Source organism: Rhincodon typus, chromosome 5 (genome assembly GCF_021869965.1).
Source record: "Rhincodon typus isolate 14 chromosome 5, sRhiTyp1.1, whole genome shotgun sequence".
NCBI lineage: Eukaryota > Metazoa > Chordata > Chondrichthyes > Orectolobiformes > Rhincodontidae > Rhincodon > Rhincodon typus.
In genome coordinates, this window is record NC_063336.1 from 55798901 (window position 1) to 55815948 (window position 17048).

The window sequence follows — 17048 nt, forward strand, 5'->3', positions numbered from 1 at the left end:
AGCTTTTTTTAAAGCAAGTGAGAGAAGGTATGTGCATAAAGCAAGTAGGATAGGGATCAGAGTGGCAGGTGGGTTAAGAGGAAGCAGGGATGCCAGATGGATAATTGGCTAGGTGGCAGCTGAGATAGTAAGATAGAAGTTGGGTGAGGTGGTTGGATGGCAGCTGGAAGAGGGGTATGGTGACAAGTGGATAAGGTGATGGGGAATCAGGTGGGTGAAGAGGTAGTGTGCTGGGCTAGGGTTTCAGGCAAGAAGGTCAGGGACTATTGTGACAGGTTTGTGAGAAATAGGGTACCAGATGGGTAAGAGTGCAGGATGAGTAAGGGGGGGTTGGTGGTGGGGGGGAATGGTTGACTGATAAATGAAATGATGCGGGTACAAGGTAAGGGGGAAGGGTATCAGAAGGTGGGGAATGTTTGGGGGTCACAGGGGATGTGGGGATGCTGTTCACAGAGTCCCCTGGCCAGAGGGGTTGCTAGGTGGATTGGGTGGGGTCACTGAGTGGTGGTGCAGTTCAGGTGTCCAGGTGGAGGAGGTCAGCCTGTCCACCTGATGGTCAGGTTGACAGACAGGCAGATAACTGAGTTGGATGGAGTGGGGTCATTGTTGTCTGGGGTCGAGGGCTTAGATTCTAGTGTCCATTGGTGAAGGGAGGTGTGTGTGTGTGTCTGTCTTTCCAGGGAGAGATTTCTCTGCAAGACATTGGGGTCAGTTTTACAGTCAATTATAAGACGTGGAACTTTATTTATTTCCATCTAAAAGTCGAAACTATATCAACTCTAATGTAAACTGATCACCTTTTGGTCTTTACAAGCACACCACAATACTTTGTGATATAATATTCCATATGTTTCTTTATAATTATGAAAAATCTATTGTGTTTTATTTCTCTCTAGATTTGATCCTTCCATGTTTCTCCATGTCCAAACTATGATATATACAATCGAACAGATAAACAATTCAACCTTCTTACCTGGTATAAAACTGGGATATGAAATTTATGACAGCTGCTCCAATGTTATCGCTGCAATACAAGCAACCCAAAGATTTCTTTCCAAATTTAACTCCTCAGACAGCAGAATTGAAGTTCATTGTAATTACACTAAATACAATCCAAATGTAAAAGCAGTTATTGGGGGCTTTTACTCAGAAATATCAATTGTAGTTGCAAGATTGTTGAATCTTTACCTTATTCCACAGGTACGTATATTTATTTTTTTATTCTCTGAAAAGTAACATTGTTCTTCAGTTCAGCTGTTTTAATTGTTTTTGGATGTGGCCATTCATGCCAAGACCAACATTTATTCCCAGCAGTTCTCTAGTTGCTCTTTGTACGGGGATGGTGGATGTTCTTCTCGAAGCACTGCAGATCATGAAGTTCAAACGTTAGGTTTGGACATCCAGAAACTTTACCATGGCACATTGAAGGAAGGTGACGTATAACTAACGAGGATGGTGGGTAACTTGGGACGAACCTTGGAATTGATAGTTTTTGCCTGCACTCATCCTTTTAGCGAGTGGATTGGGTTTTCAGGTTAGGAAGATGATTGGAGAAGAAAATCTGGACTAGTTGCTGCAATGCATGGTATAGATAATAGTTACTGCAGCTACAATATGCTAATGCTGAAGCGGGTGAGTTTTTAATTCAATAATTAGAATGTCAGTCAAGAAGATTTCTTTGTTTTGAATGGCACAAAAGGTGATGGCCTGATGGTTTTATCGCTAGCTTATTGATCTGGAGACCCAGGTAATGTTTGGCGGATCTAGGTTGAAATCACACCATGGCAGATAATGAGATTTGAATTCAATAAAAAACCTGGAATTAAAGTCCAATGATGACCTTGAAACCATTGCCAATTGTCAGAAAAATATTTGGTTCACTAACATCCTTTTGGGAAGAAAACTGCCATCCTTACTTGCTCTGGCCTACATGTGACTCCAGACCCACAGCAACATGGTTGACTCTCAACTACTTTTTGGGCAATTAGGAATGAGCACTGAATGCTAGCTTAGCCAGTGATGCCTACATCCTGTGAATGAATTTTAAAAAAGTTACTTGAGTGTTGTAGAAATGGAGAGAATTTCATTGCAATTCTGAATCATTATAATCCTCTGGGGAATTCTGAAGTAAATCACTTGCCACAAAACACTCAACTTCCAGCATCCACAGCATTTATCTAACCAGCTTAGTTCAATGTCTATTCAGGAGGTTAATTGTGGTGATTTGATGATGGTAATGCATTAAATGTCAAGGAGAGATGATTATGTTCCATTTTTGGGGACGTAGTCATCAATTGATATCTGTGTGGTGCAAATATCATCTGGCACTTACTGGACCACAGTTAGATGTTGTCCAGGTCTTGCAGCATGCAGTCGGGCACTTCTTCATTATCTAAGGAAATGTGAATGGAACTGAACTGTACAGTCCTCAGTAAGTGGATCCATGTCTGACTCTGTGAAGGAAGACAGATCATTGATGAAACTTTGTAACACAGTTATAGAATGTTGCTGTGAGAAAATCCCACTGTGATGCCCTGTAACTGAATTAATTGGTCTCCAATCTCTATCATCAGTCTCCTTTTTATGTAAGATGTGACATAAGCTGCTGAACTGTCCTTCCCATCCCCTTGAGTTTATTATAAAACACGTTGTGCTACAAATCACTTAGCGAATTCAGCTTTTTTGTCCATGGTGAGGCTCAGGATGCACTGCAGTCTGAGCCAAGTAGTTCTGAACATGATCAATTTACAGCAGTAAGTGCTCGATGAATATATGTTGCTTGATTTCTTTGCTGGTGTTTGAAATTTGGATCAGAAATTGTCATGTACACTACAACTTCGAAACAGTAATCACCAACAGTTGGAACAAAAAGATTAAAAAATAAACTCAAACATAAACATTTACAAAAACAAAGCTGCAATATTAATTCAAATGTGTTGATGAGAAGGTGCCGGTGTTCAACTGGGATGGGCAAAGCCAGATATCGCATGACAGAGGGTTCGAGTCCAACAGGTTCATTTGAAATTACAAGCTTTCAGAGCGCTGCTCCTTTGTCAGGTGAAGTCTTGATTTCACCCGAGGATGGAACAGTAATTCAAAAGTCACACTGATGAAAACTCCTCTGAGCTTTCAGATAGTGATGGCACAAATCAGGGTTCAGACAAGGAAAAGCTTAAATATGATTTTTGATGTGGCTGAAGTACACAAATTCAGGATCATGGCAGCCACACTGCAACTTGGTTTCAGTATCCTTGAGGGAAGAAGCTGCAAAATCAGACAAGGACTCCATGCTTATTTTTATTCCATGATTGCAACATCAAAATATAGTTGCAGGTGTGTATGTGTACAAGTCGCTGTATTTGAAAGATACCCAGAAGTGGAAACAGGAATCCATGAAGCAACACTGCTGCCCACAGAATGGGAGTCACCCAATTGTTTTCTGTGTTGGGCGGGTGGTGAGAGAGGGGAGGGAATGAGCATGTTTAGTGATAATGAACAAGCTGCTCCTAAATAATGAGAGGACTCACTGGATTGCCTATGAGTCAGCTCAACAACAGCAAGGGTGAGTGTCTCCCTCAGGCACCTCAACTTTCCCAGTCAGGAAACTAGTCAGCTTTCTCTCCCACTGGGAAGGCTGTGATCGGTGAGGTAATTAGATTAAGTTCCTACATGGCCATTAATCGATGACTTAATTGATGGAGAGTCAATAAACTCACCCATGGACTTTCTCAGCCAGAGAAATTGCAGAGGCGGTGAGAAGGGGGCAAACATCTCTCAAGGTAAACTCACCCAAATATTTCCCCTTCCCATGATCTCCAGAAAGGAGAAAGTCTCACCCATATATTGAGATATGAAGGTTCACTGCTCATGTTCACCTATAACAAATGGCCTATTTTACTAATAGTGACAGTAAGATTCAACATGTCTGAGTAATTGGGGAATGCATCACAGCAACAATGAATGTCCATTGCTTTCTGCTCTGGCATAGTTTTTGTAGAGGATTTTATTCATGGGCCTCGAGAAAGAACTGTTTCTATACAATACAATCAAATGTTTTTGAATTTATTACGCTTTTTTTTAGTGCAGGCACAACTCTCATTGCAGAGGTCTTACAAAATGAATTTTAAACCTTGAAAATCATTGCTCTCTCTGCAATTTGAAAGAGCATTCTTAGAATCTTAAAGAATGAGTAAAGTGTGAGGTTATGGCCAATCCACAACATAAGTTTTCTATGCAGGTGGAAAGTTGAAATTCTACAGCAGAGTGACATCATGGTTTTTCTTTTATTCTGAGCTGACTGAGTGGAACGGAATTAGTCTTGAATTATGAGACTTTTGGCTGTGGGCTCAATGTTACTAAACTCAGAAAGAATTTATACAAACTTATTATTCATTGTAAAAAGAAGGACAAGTTCTGTCTCACACTTGTAATATTCAATTAAAAATATTTGCTCAAAATGGTACACGTCCACTTAAAAATGTATGATTCTAACAATACAAAATGATTCTGTTTTGAAATATTGCCTGGTTTTTTGAACTCTTGATAGGTCAGTTATGGATCAACAGCAGAAACACTCAGTGACAAGACAAAGTTTGCATCATTTTTACGGACCGTTCCAAATGACAGTCATCAAACTAATGCCATAACCAAACTTATGCAACACCTAAACTGGAAACGGGTCGCGGTTATTGCTTCTGACGATGCATATGGACGGGCTGGATTGAACAGTTTTATCTCACGCGCAGCAAGGAGCAATATATGCGTTGAATTTCATGAATTGATTCCAATTTTTAAGGATGAATACCAAAATGTTAAAATTAATGCAACAGCTGAAATGATTATTAAGTCAACTGTACGCGTTATCATCGCATTTGTAAGATCATCAGAAATCATCAAATTGTTCACCATATTGATCCAACGGAATATAAGTAAAATCTGGATTGCCAGCGATGTCTGGTCCAATTCTAGGCAGGTTGTCAGTATTAATGACGTTGAAAAGATTGGAACTATTTTGGGCTTTACATTCAAAGGTGGAACAATTCCAAATTTCAAGGATTACTTAAAGAAGTTGCATTCTTACCCCTCTGATGCTGACAAGATTACTCAAGAGTACATAAACTTCATAAATAGAAGAGATGAAAAGAAACCAACTTGGAAAAATTCAAACTCACAGGGAAATAAATCTCAAGAATATCACCAAATTGTTGAAATTTTAAATGAACCAACTTTCTATGACGTATACTTAGCCGTCAAGGCAATAGCTTATGCTCTTCAGAAAATGTTTAATTTTACACAAGGAAACTACGACCAAAATTTTAATTTCCCACCATGGCAGGTAAACATATGTGACATAAATCAATCAATCAATCAACCAATCAATCTATTTGTCCTACCCCAGTAATCTCCATATCCATGCACCATATCAACACTTCAGACATCCCTCTCTGATCTACTCTTTACAATATCCCCTTCATGTTTTTCTTTCGGAAGCTACTGATTGTGTCTCTCCACACTTTCAAATCTCTTCACAAAATTTGACTCTTTGGAGGTAATATTAACTCATCACTCTGCAAGAAACAGACAAGAGAAATTCAATCACCTGTTTTATTTTTACTGGATATTTTTCTTTATCACTTGGTTTGTATCCATTAAAATAGCGAGGTCTTGCTAAAATGTGATCAGACCACAACTGGGATACTGTGAACAATTCTGGGCCCCTTATCTAAGAAAATATATACAACCATTGGAAGAAGTCCAGACAAGGTTCATTTGGTTGATCCTGAGTATGGAGGGATTTCCTTATGAAGGGAGGTTGTGTCATTTGGGCCTGTACTCTTTGAACGTTTAGGAGAATGGAATAAAACTATCAAAATGTCTAAAGTTCATGGGAGCTTGATAGAGTTGACACAGAAAGGTTGTTTCCCTTTGTGAGAGAACCTAGGAGTGGAGGACATTTAAGAAGTCACCCATTTAAGACAGAATGAGGACGAATGTTTTTCTGGGAGTGTGGTGAATCTGGAACTCTTTACTGCAGAGGACTGTAAATGGCTGGGTCTCTAAGTATATTCAAGACTGAGAGAAACAGAATTTTAATCAGGTAAGGGATTCAAGGGCTATGGGGCAAAGAAAGGAAAGCAGAGTTAATGATTATCAGTTCAACTCTGATCTAATTGAATGACAGAGCAGAATCAGCGAGTTGAATGGACTACTTCTTCTCATATGTCTTACTGTCACGTGGTCTTATCCCATCACCCATGGAACAGGTGAATTTGTTCAAATATTTTGCGGGGAGCTCATTCATTTCCAGAGGTAGCTGAGATGTATACTTGAACAGAAAACATAGTTGTACGTCTTCTTTGGATGTAATGGCTGTGATAATCCTCTGACATTTGCTGTTTCATACTGAAATGATTCAGCAAGAACGGAAAACAAAACCGCATCAAATCAAATAGAACAAAGAAATCATGATACTGGAAATCTGAAACAAAAAGAGAAACTTCTGGAGAAAATCAGCAGGTCTGGCAGAAAACAGAGTTAATGTTGTTGAGTCTAATGACCCTTCTTCATAATGTTTTCTAGTAGGCTCATTGGACCTGAAATGTCAATTCTACTTTCTCTCGACAGATGCTGCCATACCTGCTGAGTTTCTCCAGCAATTTCTGTTTTTGTTTCAACCAAATCAAACCCTTGTCAATTATAAACTCTCACCTTAAAACACAATACTCCCAATTCCTTCAATCACAATACCAGTGTTGTAAAGACTGTCTCTCTCTACCCAAGCCCCGCTCTACCCTCAGACTGTTACTCTACTTGTAGAATCCTAAGGTGTGCATTAGTATTTTTTTTTGTATTTTCAACATTTGAACTTCCAATAACTGAAGGATGTTCTATTTTCAGTTGTTAAATGAGTTGAAGAACATTAAGTTTAAGACAGACGATGAGCAATTTGAATTTGACAGTTCAGGAGATTTCTCAAATGGATACGATATATTCAAATGGAAGATGGAAAATGATTCAATACAGTTTGTCAATATTGGTACCTACAATGTAATGAAGGAAATGATTAATTTCTCCAGGAACTTAGCAGAGGTGAGTTATTCCAAACAATTTAGAATGGATGTTATGGTCTAATGTTCTATTTTTTGTCTGTACCTTTTTCAAAACAAAATCTAATATAAAATGATTTGTGTAGAATTTGCAGGTTAGATTTTACAGCAAGGGAAATAAATTATTTATTTCCAAATGCACTTTGGATTAAGGTAGAAGCTGAAATATCATAAACAAACTTTTAAAAAACACTGTAAAGTTATGCAGAAATTTATCTAAAATTAAAATTAATTTTTCAGGACCAGTGAAGGTTTTCATTATTAATTGTAAATTTAGCATACTGTGTCAAACCTAGTGACACCTAATTCAACCAGTTGCAAATTTTTCAAATGATTTGCATCAAGATTTACTGGCAGCAAGTGCAAATTGTTATTAGAGCGTGGATTTCTATCCGATTGCAGTCAGTGGGGACTTCAATAATGCACTGTATAGGGAAGCTCAGTTATTATGACAACTTCTGAATTTATTGCTGGATTACCTGAAAAGTGGCAAACATATTGTAAAACACTCTATCTTTTAACAAAAACAAAGAAGTCTGCATTTCTGACAGGACAGTTATAGTGCCGGATGATCAGCAGAAGTCAAACAAAGCCTCCTTTTCAAACATAGAAAATAGGAGCAGAATCAGGCCATTTGGCTCTTCGAAACTACTCCACCATTTAATATGATCATCTCAGTGCCATATTCCTGCTGTCACCCTATACCCCTGAAGTCTTCAACATCTAAAATTGTATCAAACTCTTTCTTGAATATAGCTGGGATTAGACAAAAGCAAGGCTGTGAAAGAGAAATCATGTTTAGCTAATTTCATTAAGATTAATTAGTGCTCCAGGCTCCACAACAATCTCTGGTAGCAAATTCTACAGGTTGACCAGCCTCTCAGTGAAAAATGTTTCCTCAACAGAGTCTGAAATAATCTATTTCGTATCCTGAAGCTCTAATCCCTGGTTCTTGACTCCCTAAACAGGAAACCATCCTCCCAGCATTTAATCTACCTCGCCTGTTAGAATTTTAAACATTTCAATCAGATCCTCCATCATCGTTCTATGCTCCAGTGAATTCAAGTCCAGTCAAACCAGTGTCTCCTCATATGAAAATCTTGCCATCACTGGTATCATCCAAGTGAACCTCCATTGCACTCTTTCAATGGCAAATATATCCTTTATTATGTAGAGACACCAAAACTGCACAAAAGACTCCAGGTGTGAGCATACCAAGATCATATATAACTGCGTTGAGAGGCCCTTACTTCTGAACTCAAATCCTCTTGCAATGGAGGCAAACATAGTATTTGCTTTCCTAATTGCTTGCTGCAGCTTTCTGTTTACTTTTATTGACTGGTGTACAAGAACAAATAGGATCACATTGTATGTCCGCACTTTACAATCAATTATCATTTAAATAATACACTGCCTTTCTGTTTTTCATACCAAAATGATACTGATGGGGGACATGGTGGCTTAGTGGTTAGCACTGCTGCCTCACAGTGCTAGGTACCCCAGGTTCAATTCCACCCTCGGACCGCTATCTGTGTGGAGTTTGCACATTCTCCCCATGTCTGTGTGGCTTTCCTCCCACAGTTCAAAGAGGTGCAGGGTAGGTGGATTGGCCATGCTGAATTGCCTATAGTGTTCAGGGAGGTTTAGTTTAGGTGGGAAATGCAAGGGTAGGGGAATGGGTCTGGGTCATTTGCTCTTCAGTGGGGCAGTGTGGACTTGTTGGACCAAATGGTTTGTTTCCACACTGTAGGGATTCCATGATTCATTACTGCATCAGCAATGTGTTTGCCTGCATCATCAATTTGTCTAGCTAATCTAGAAGTCTCCTTACATCCTGTCCACAACTCACAAACCCATCAAAGCTTGTGTCATTAGCAAACCCAGATCTATTACATTTGTTTCCCTCATCCAGGTCATTTATCGTGAACAGCTGGGCCCCAGGCACTGATTCCTTTGGTGCATCACTAGTTACCATTTACCAGCCAGAAAAAGACTAACTTATTACCACTCTGTTTCCACTGTCAACCAGTTCTTAATGCATGCCAATATATTACTCGCAATCCCATGTGATTTAATTTTGCTCACTAGCTTTTCATCAAAAGTCTTCTTGAAATCCAAATACATTATATCCACTCAATCATCCTTACCTATTTTACTTTATACATCCACAAAAAAGCTCCAGTAGATAAACATAATTTCTTTTTCATAAGCCCACAACAACTTTGTCTAATCCCACTATTGTTTTTTCCAAGTGTTCTATTATCATGTTATTCGTATTTTCCCACTACTGATGTTAACTGGCCTATAATTTTTTTTCTCTCCGTCCCTTTTTTTAAATAGTGGGATTACATTTGCCACCCTCCTATATCCAGAGTCTGGAGCCTTTTGGAAGATAACCATCAATTCATCCAATATTTCCAGGATCACTTCCTTTTGTACTCTGTGATGCAGATAATCAGACGCTAAGGACTTGTCAGCCTTTAATCCCGTTAATTTCTCTAACACCACTTCTTTCCTAATACATTTCCTCCCTCACCGTACATCCCTAGTTCCCTAACAGTTCTGAGAGGTTATTTGTGTCCTCTTTGGTGAAAGCAGAACCTAAATACACATTCCATTCTTCTGCCATTTCTCTGATCCGCTTTATAATTTCCAACATTTCTGACTTACATTTGTATTCAGTAGCTCTTTTCTCTTCATGAATTTATAGAAGCTTTTAAAGTGAGTTTCTCTGTTCCTTTCAGTACACTCTCATACTGTATTTAGCCCCTCTTCATCAATTTTTCGTCCTGTCTTGTTAAATTCTAAATTGCTCCGAGTCCTCAGGCTTGCTGCTTTTTTCTGGCAATTTTTATGTGTCTCCTCTTTGGATTGAATACCATCCCGAATTCCTTTTGTAAGCTGTGAAAGAGTCACCTTTCCTGTTTTATTTTTGTGGCAGATAAGAATGAATAATTATTGTAACTGTTCCCTAAATACTCCTACCAACCTTTTTGGTCAGGTTCCCCAACCCATCATTGCCAAGGCACTATGAACCCTCACAGTTCCCTTTATTTAGAATCAGGGCACCAGCTTCTGATTCAACTCCGTCACTCTCCATCTTAATGACCAATTCTACCATTTAATGATAAGTCTTCCTGATCAAAGTAGTAGTTGCCACATTCTATGATCTAAAAGTCACTACCTCACACAACTTCTTTGACAGATCCTTTGAATGTGTAAGTGAGAGGTCAGGGTGCCAATGGGGAGGGTGCCAGGTCGTTAGGGTACAGGGTGCCAGGTGGACTATTTAAATAAGTGATGGACTGCTTAGGTTGGCTTGGTGTAGTCAAGGAATATTGGGTCTGGTGTGGAACTCGAGGGAGTTTCGGGTCCGAAGGGGGAGGAGGGTGCTGCAAGACTGCCAATGGTGGGATTGGTTGTTTTCTCAGGACGGGGTGACTGACAACGATGGCGGTGGGTTGCGACAGTATTGTGGGAGACAGGTGCTGTTGGGTCAGTGTCCAGTTGGTGTATGGGATCTGAAGAGGTATAGTTGTGGGTTTGTTCAGTTGGAGTGCAGTTTAAAAGTCGCTCAAGGGGTAGACTGGATTTTTCATTTTCTAATTTTTCCTGCATAGTCATTGATTTAACGACAGGAGGACCCTCAAATTCTCTGATTTAAATGGATACTTTCAGAGGGTAATTGGTGTGGAGGAGTTGATATGGTAATGTTAAATTTCGCAGGCAATTACAGCTATGTTAAGAATTCCATGGCATCCTGATGCACATTTCCAATCTATGCTGCAGAAACAGCTATCTGTATTTTGGAAAATCCAGGTTTATGTCTTTTACTGCCCTGTGCAGACTCCAGAAAATACAATCAGTTTCAGAGGTTTAATAAGACAAATACTGAAAATTTAATTGTTATTACTAATACAAAATCCTAACCATCCTTGCCCAAGATCGAACTTTGACTCATTTGTCTTGAATTGTTGACGAGATGTTGTTTGGACTGGCTCCTGCTACAAACTTGTTTCAGGCAGAGTCCTGATGACTGTAAAACATTTACATTCTGTTTGCCAAAGAATTTATGTGCCAATACCATAATTGAGACTAAGAATTGCTTATCCACTGCATCACTGCACTTCTCCTTAATCTTGAGCTAAAGTCCTTTCCTATTTTATTTCCCATTATCTATGCTAGTCTTACTTTTAGGTTGGCAGTAGTGTTGGTTTGAGCTAGTAGCTTAAGAGAAACACTGTCAACAAAATCTTCAGTCACTCATGTGTTTTTATATAATGTTTATCATAGGTTCCAACCTCTAATTGCTCACAAAGCTGTAGACCCGGAGAAAAGAAGACTGCATCACCTAAACATTTCTGTTGTTTTGAATGTAATCGCTGCCCAGCAGGATCTTACTCTGAAAAAAATAGTAGGTATCAAATGAGAGATGGTACAGAGAAAATTCAGTGAAACTCATTGCATATATAGCCATGCGTACAAACAGTGAGATTGTACTTGAAATTTTTAAAGTTATTTTGAATGCTTTGCACCTGGTATCGATTACAATGCTGCAGTCTAATCATGGTGACGCAATAATCATGAGATAGATTTATAGATGAGAGCAAAACTGAAGTAGTTCGATTGTAATGTGAACTCTAAAGTTAAAGTTCATGCTTAAAGTCATCATTGATACTCATTACTTTTATAGCATGTGAACTTGAGTCCCCTCCCCTCACTTGGTCAGTGAGGCAAAGGTTTGAGCAGGAACATTAGCACCTGAACATTAGAATAGGGATGTGCACTCCACTAAAAGCAGTTTGTTAAAGAACTCCAAGATACAGTGAATTCATTTTTTAATTGGTTCTAGAAAATAATAGGCAGAGGTTTGCAAGCAGCAAGTAAGGCCTGTGAATACCTTTCTTCAAAGAATTCTGAAAGTTATAGATATAGAAGCCAGCTGAGAGCTATAGCCTGTCACTAAGTCAGGATAACTCATGAGCCCTTTAAAACTGATGGCTCAGTTCTGGGATATCCCTCTCTATTCTCAGAAGTTTCCAATTTTTGGGTGTGCCCTTTGAGGCATTCGGGAAAGAGGCATAGCCTACACCTCCACACATTTCAAAGCACTGGACCAAGTTTTCAAAGGACCTCTGAGGTTTTGTGATCTAAAGTCTGTACGGGATAGCTTTTTGGTAGGTAAGTTCAAAAGGACCTCCTCAGATCCCCATCCCCCATGTCAACATTTACCTCTCCTCCTGATGCACCACCCGCCCCTTCTGGTTCATCGTGATCCAATGCCATATGTATGCCATATACAGTGTACAAAAAGAAACAAACCAGATAAGATGGCAGATGGTTGCATTATAAGAAAAGCTTCTAAAAAATTTATCAATAACTTCTCACTATATTAAAAAAATCTTCCTTCTACCACTGAACCATAAAAGTATCAAAAATGCCAATCTTTTGAAATGTTAATGCCTGAGGCTGTGAAGCATTAAACCTACAGTAAAAAAAAATTTGTAATTGACAGAAATCATGCTGGAGCACAACTGTATCCATAAGCTAATGGCTGTCTTGGCCTTCCCTTAAGCATAAATAATGAATTGGGTCATTTATAGTGTAGTGGTATTGTCCCTACCTTTGGGCCTGTGGACCTGGGTTCAAGTCCCATCTGCTCCAGAAGTGTGCAATAACACATCTGAACTGGTTGATTAAACATATCTGTAACGTGCTATGTGGAACTATCACCACGCTAAATTGAACAAATATACCAGCTCAAAATCAGGCATCCATGAGGTGCTGTGGGCCATCAGCAGCAGCAAAATTGTACTTCAACACAATCTGCAACCTCATGACCTGGTACATCCCTCAGTTACCATCAAGCCAGGGAATCAACTGTACTTCAATGGAAAGTGAAGGAGAGCATGCCCAAAGCAACATGCGGCATACCTAACAATGAGGTCAATCTTGTGAAGCTACACAACAAGACTACTTGCATGCAAACAGCATAAACAAGAAGCGATAGACAGATCTAAGCTATATCACGAACAACAGATCTAAGCTCCAGAGTCCTGCCACATTCAACCACACCCCACTGAAGGGGGCGACTCCATGAATATCCCCATCCTCAACCATGGGGTACCCTAGTACATCAGTGCAAAAGACAATTGCAAAGCATTTGCAGCAATCTTCAGCCAGAAGTGCTGAGTGGATGATTTATCTTGGCCTCCTCCTGAGGTCCCAGCATCACAGATGCCAGTCTTCTGCTGATCTAATAAATTCCACACCATGTCAGGGAATGTTGGAGGCAACAGGTACTACAAACGCTATGGGCCCTGACAACATTCCAGCAATAGTACTGGTTTCATGCCCTCCAGAACTTATTATATTCCTAAGCAAAGTGTTAACGAGCAGGTGCAACACTGGCATCTACTTGAATGTTGAATATTGCCCAGGAATGTGCTATACAGAAAAGAGAACAAATCTAATCCAGCAAATTAATGCCCCATTGGTCTCCTCTCTATTATCAGTAAAGTGATAAGAGGTGCTGCCAACAGTGCTATGAAGCAGCATCTGCTCAGCAATAACCTGCTCAGTTTGTCTTCCACTATGGCCCCTCTGCTCCTGAGAGTGCCATAAAAGAGCTCTTTAATGATAGAATCATTGCCAATCAGTTGGAAAAATCACTGCTGCTTAGAGTCGTACCTGGCACAAAGAAAGATGGTTGTGCTTGTTGAAGGCCGGATACTTGAGCTCCATGACATCTCTGCAGGAGTTCCTCAGGATAGAGTCCTAGATCCAACTATCTTCAGCTGCTTTATCAATGGCTTCCCTTCCATCATAAGGTCAGAATTGGGGAATGCTCAATATTTGGCATCATTTGCTACTCCTGGGAAGTTAGCAGAGGTGAGAAACCTTACAACCTTTAAAAAAATATGTGGATAAGTACTCAAGATGTCATAACAACCAAGGCTAGGGGCCAAGTGCTGGAAAGTGGGATTAATGTAGCACAGTGCAGACTCAGTGGGCTGAAGGTCCTCTCCTGTGCTGTATGAGTCTATGATTCTCTGACTCTTCAGATATTGAAATAATCTTTGTCCAAATACAGAAAGACCTGAACAATATCCAGCCTTGGGCTCAAAAGTGGCAAATAACATTTTTATTAAACAGTGGAAGGTAATGACCATTTGCAACAAGGGGTAATCTAGTTATTATCCCTTGACATTCAATGGCATTACCATCACTGAATACCACACCATCAACATCCCAGGGTTATCATTGACCAGAAACATGACCGTGCTGGTCACATAAATGGAATGGCTGCAGGAACAAATCAGAGGTGAGGAATCATGCAGCGAGTCACTGATTCCCCAAAGCCCATCCACCACCTACAATGCACGAGACAGGAATGTGATGGAATACTCCGCACTTGCCTGGATGAGTGCAGATCAAACAGCACTCAAGAAACTCGACACCATCCGCGACAAAGCAATTGACTTGAATGGCACCACTTCCACAAGTATCACTCTCTCCACCATCAACACTCAATAGCAGCAGTGTGTACCATCTATTAATTGTACTGCAGAAATTCACTGAGGCTCCTCAGACAGCACCTTCCAAACTCTCGATTACATCAATCTAGAAGGACAAGGGCAGCAGGTACATCAGAATACCAACAACTCCAAGTTTGCCTCCAAGCCATTCACCACCCTTATTTGGTAATATATCACCATTCTTCCATTGTCACTGGGTCAAAATCCTGGAATTCCTTCCCCAAGGGCATTATGGGTCTACCTATACCACATGGCCTGCAGTGGATCAAGAAGGCAGCTCACCACCACCTTCTCAAGAGCAACTCGGGATGGGCTATAAATGCTGGCCAATCAGAGATGTGCACTTCCCACGAGTGAATAAAAATCAAAGTAAGTGTCAAACTTTGGCATAGGTGGACTGATCGTCCATCGGGAGAAGGTAGACACCCTGACTTGGATGTGAGCAAAAGGAGATATGGGAAGTGTTTGAATTGCATACATTGGCGTGGGAGAATGGTAGACCAAGGAGTGGGGGGGGGAGGTGTTAGTTAGAGAAAAGGTGTTTGGGGTGAATAGACTGGCATGTGGTTCATTTGGATCCATGATGTTCAGAGGGATGTGTTGTGGTAGCATTAATGGGACAGGAGAGTGATATGTGGGTGCGGGCTGTAGAACATTGTTCTTTCACGGAAATAGCACTAACTTAAGAGTTATTGGATAAAGTCCAACAGCACCAGGGAATTTTTAAACAGCCCACCATGGCAGCTACATCCAAACTCTTTCCTGAGGGAATGTTAGCTCCCTTGCTCCCAGCAAGCAATAGAAACTGTGCCTCTGGTACCACTCTTTCCCAAGGCAAGTATGGAGCCATCAGTTTTCCTGACTGCGTTATTACCTTGAGGCCAAAAATCTGGCCCAGAATCTCAGTGACATGGCTGTACCTTTGTTCCAAGCTTCCTTTAACAGCAGCTTCCTACTGGCAATGCAAGATTGGTGAATACACCGTGTCAATTGCATAAACATTGATATTATTCATATGTTTAATTGTATCATAAGATAATTTTATAACTTTATTTTGCTTCCTGTGCAAAAGACTCACCTGTCAGAGGGGCATTTCAAAGATTTTTGCATGACCTTAAATTCTGAAGATGCACTTCCAGTGAGGTGTCACACTGGGAATACAAACTCAAAACTAGACCAATTGTGTCAAAATATTTTGTTTCAAAATTTCACTTTACTCTTTTATGCTATTCCTTAACATTCTTTCCCCTGCAGATTCCAATGATTGTAATGAGTGTCCAGAAGACTACTGGTCTGAGGCAGGAAGGTCGAAATGCCAGCCTAGATCTATAGAGTTTCTACAATGGAAACAAACTGTTTCTGTGGTGTTAACAATATTTGTCATTTTCGGAGTACTCATAATATGTGTAATATTCACATTATTCATAAAATATTGGCATACCCCAGCTGTGAAAGCTGCAGGAGGTTGGATGTGTTACATAATGCTGTTCTCACTGGTGCTCGGTTTAATCAGTGTTGTTTTCTTCCTCGGAGAGCCGTTAGATTATATTTGTAAAATACGACAACCACTTTTTGGTATAAGCTTTACACTTTGTGTTTCCTGCATTTTGCTGAAATCTTTTCGGATCATCCTGGCTTTTAGTTTTAACCCAAGTACTCATAAAAAGTTGAAGTCTCTTTATAAACCAGTACCTGTTATAATTGTCATCACAGGAATTCAAGTGGTCATTTGTTCAATGTGGTTATCTCTGAAAGCTCCAAAACCTGTACGAAATAAGAGACTCCCCCAAATTATTTTGTTGTTGTGTGACGAAGGTTCCTATGTTGCATTTGTTGCAATGTTAGGATACATTGCTTTTCTTGCATTTGTCTGTTTTATTCTTGCTTTTAAAGGAAGAAAAGCTCCAGAAAAGTTTAATGAGGCAAAATTTATCACATTTAGCATGCTTGTTTATTTAACTGTGTGGATTTCTTTTAGTGTTATATATGTTAATGTGGGAGCTAATAACAAATATTACCCAGTAATTGAAGCAATTGCGATTTTAGCATCAATCTATAGCATTTTATGTTGCCATTTCATTCCGACCTGCTATATAGTTTACTTCAAGAAAGAAAGTAATGTTGAGTCAAATTATTTGACACATGCAAGGGAGCATTTCAAACAGAAAGGACAGTTTGTTTGTCCAGTTACCAACATGAAAAGACACTCAGGTCAGCCTTCCTCCTTGACTCAAGTGATGGCAGATTCTGAATTTGAATGTCAAGTTAATCAGAGATTTCATCTCACAAACCAGAACAAAAATTTTCAGAATCAAACACTTGAATCAACCTGTCTGAGAAAAAGACATCGAAGTGTGTGAATATTTCATGTTTTAAGAGAGAAATGAAGAAGAATAGTGGTTTT

At 39.7% G+C, this 17048-nt stretch overlaps 1 protein-coding gene across 1 annotated transcript in view; it reads right to left on the minus strand.

Annotated features, from left to right (window-relative positions):
- The window catches only part of mcm9 (minichromosome maintenance 9 homologous recombination repair factor), a 56525-nt gene that overhangs the window by 5036 nt on the left and 34441 nt on the right, over positions 1-17048 (minus strand). The gene's annotated exons all lie outside the window — the stretch shown is intronic.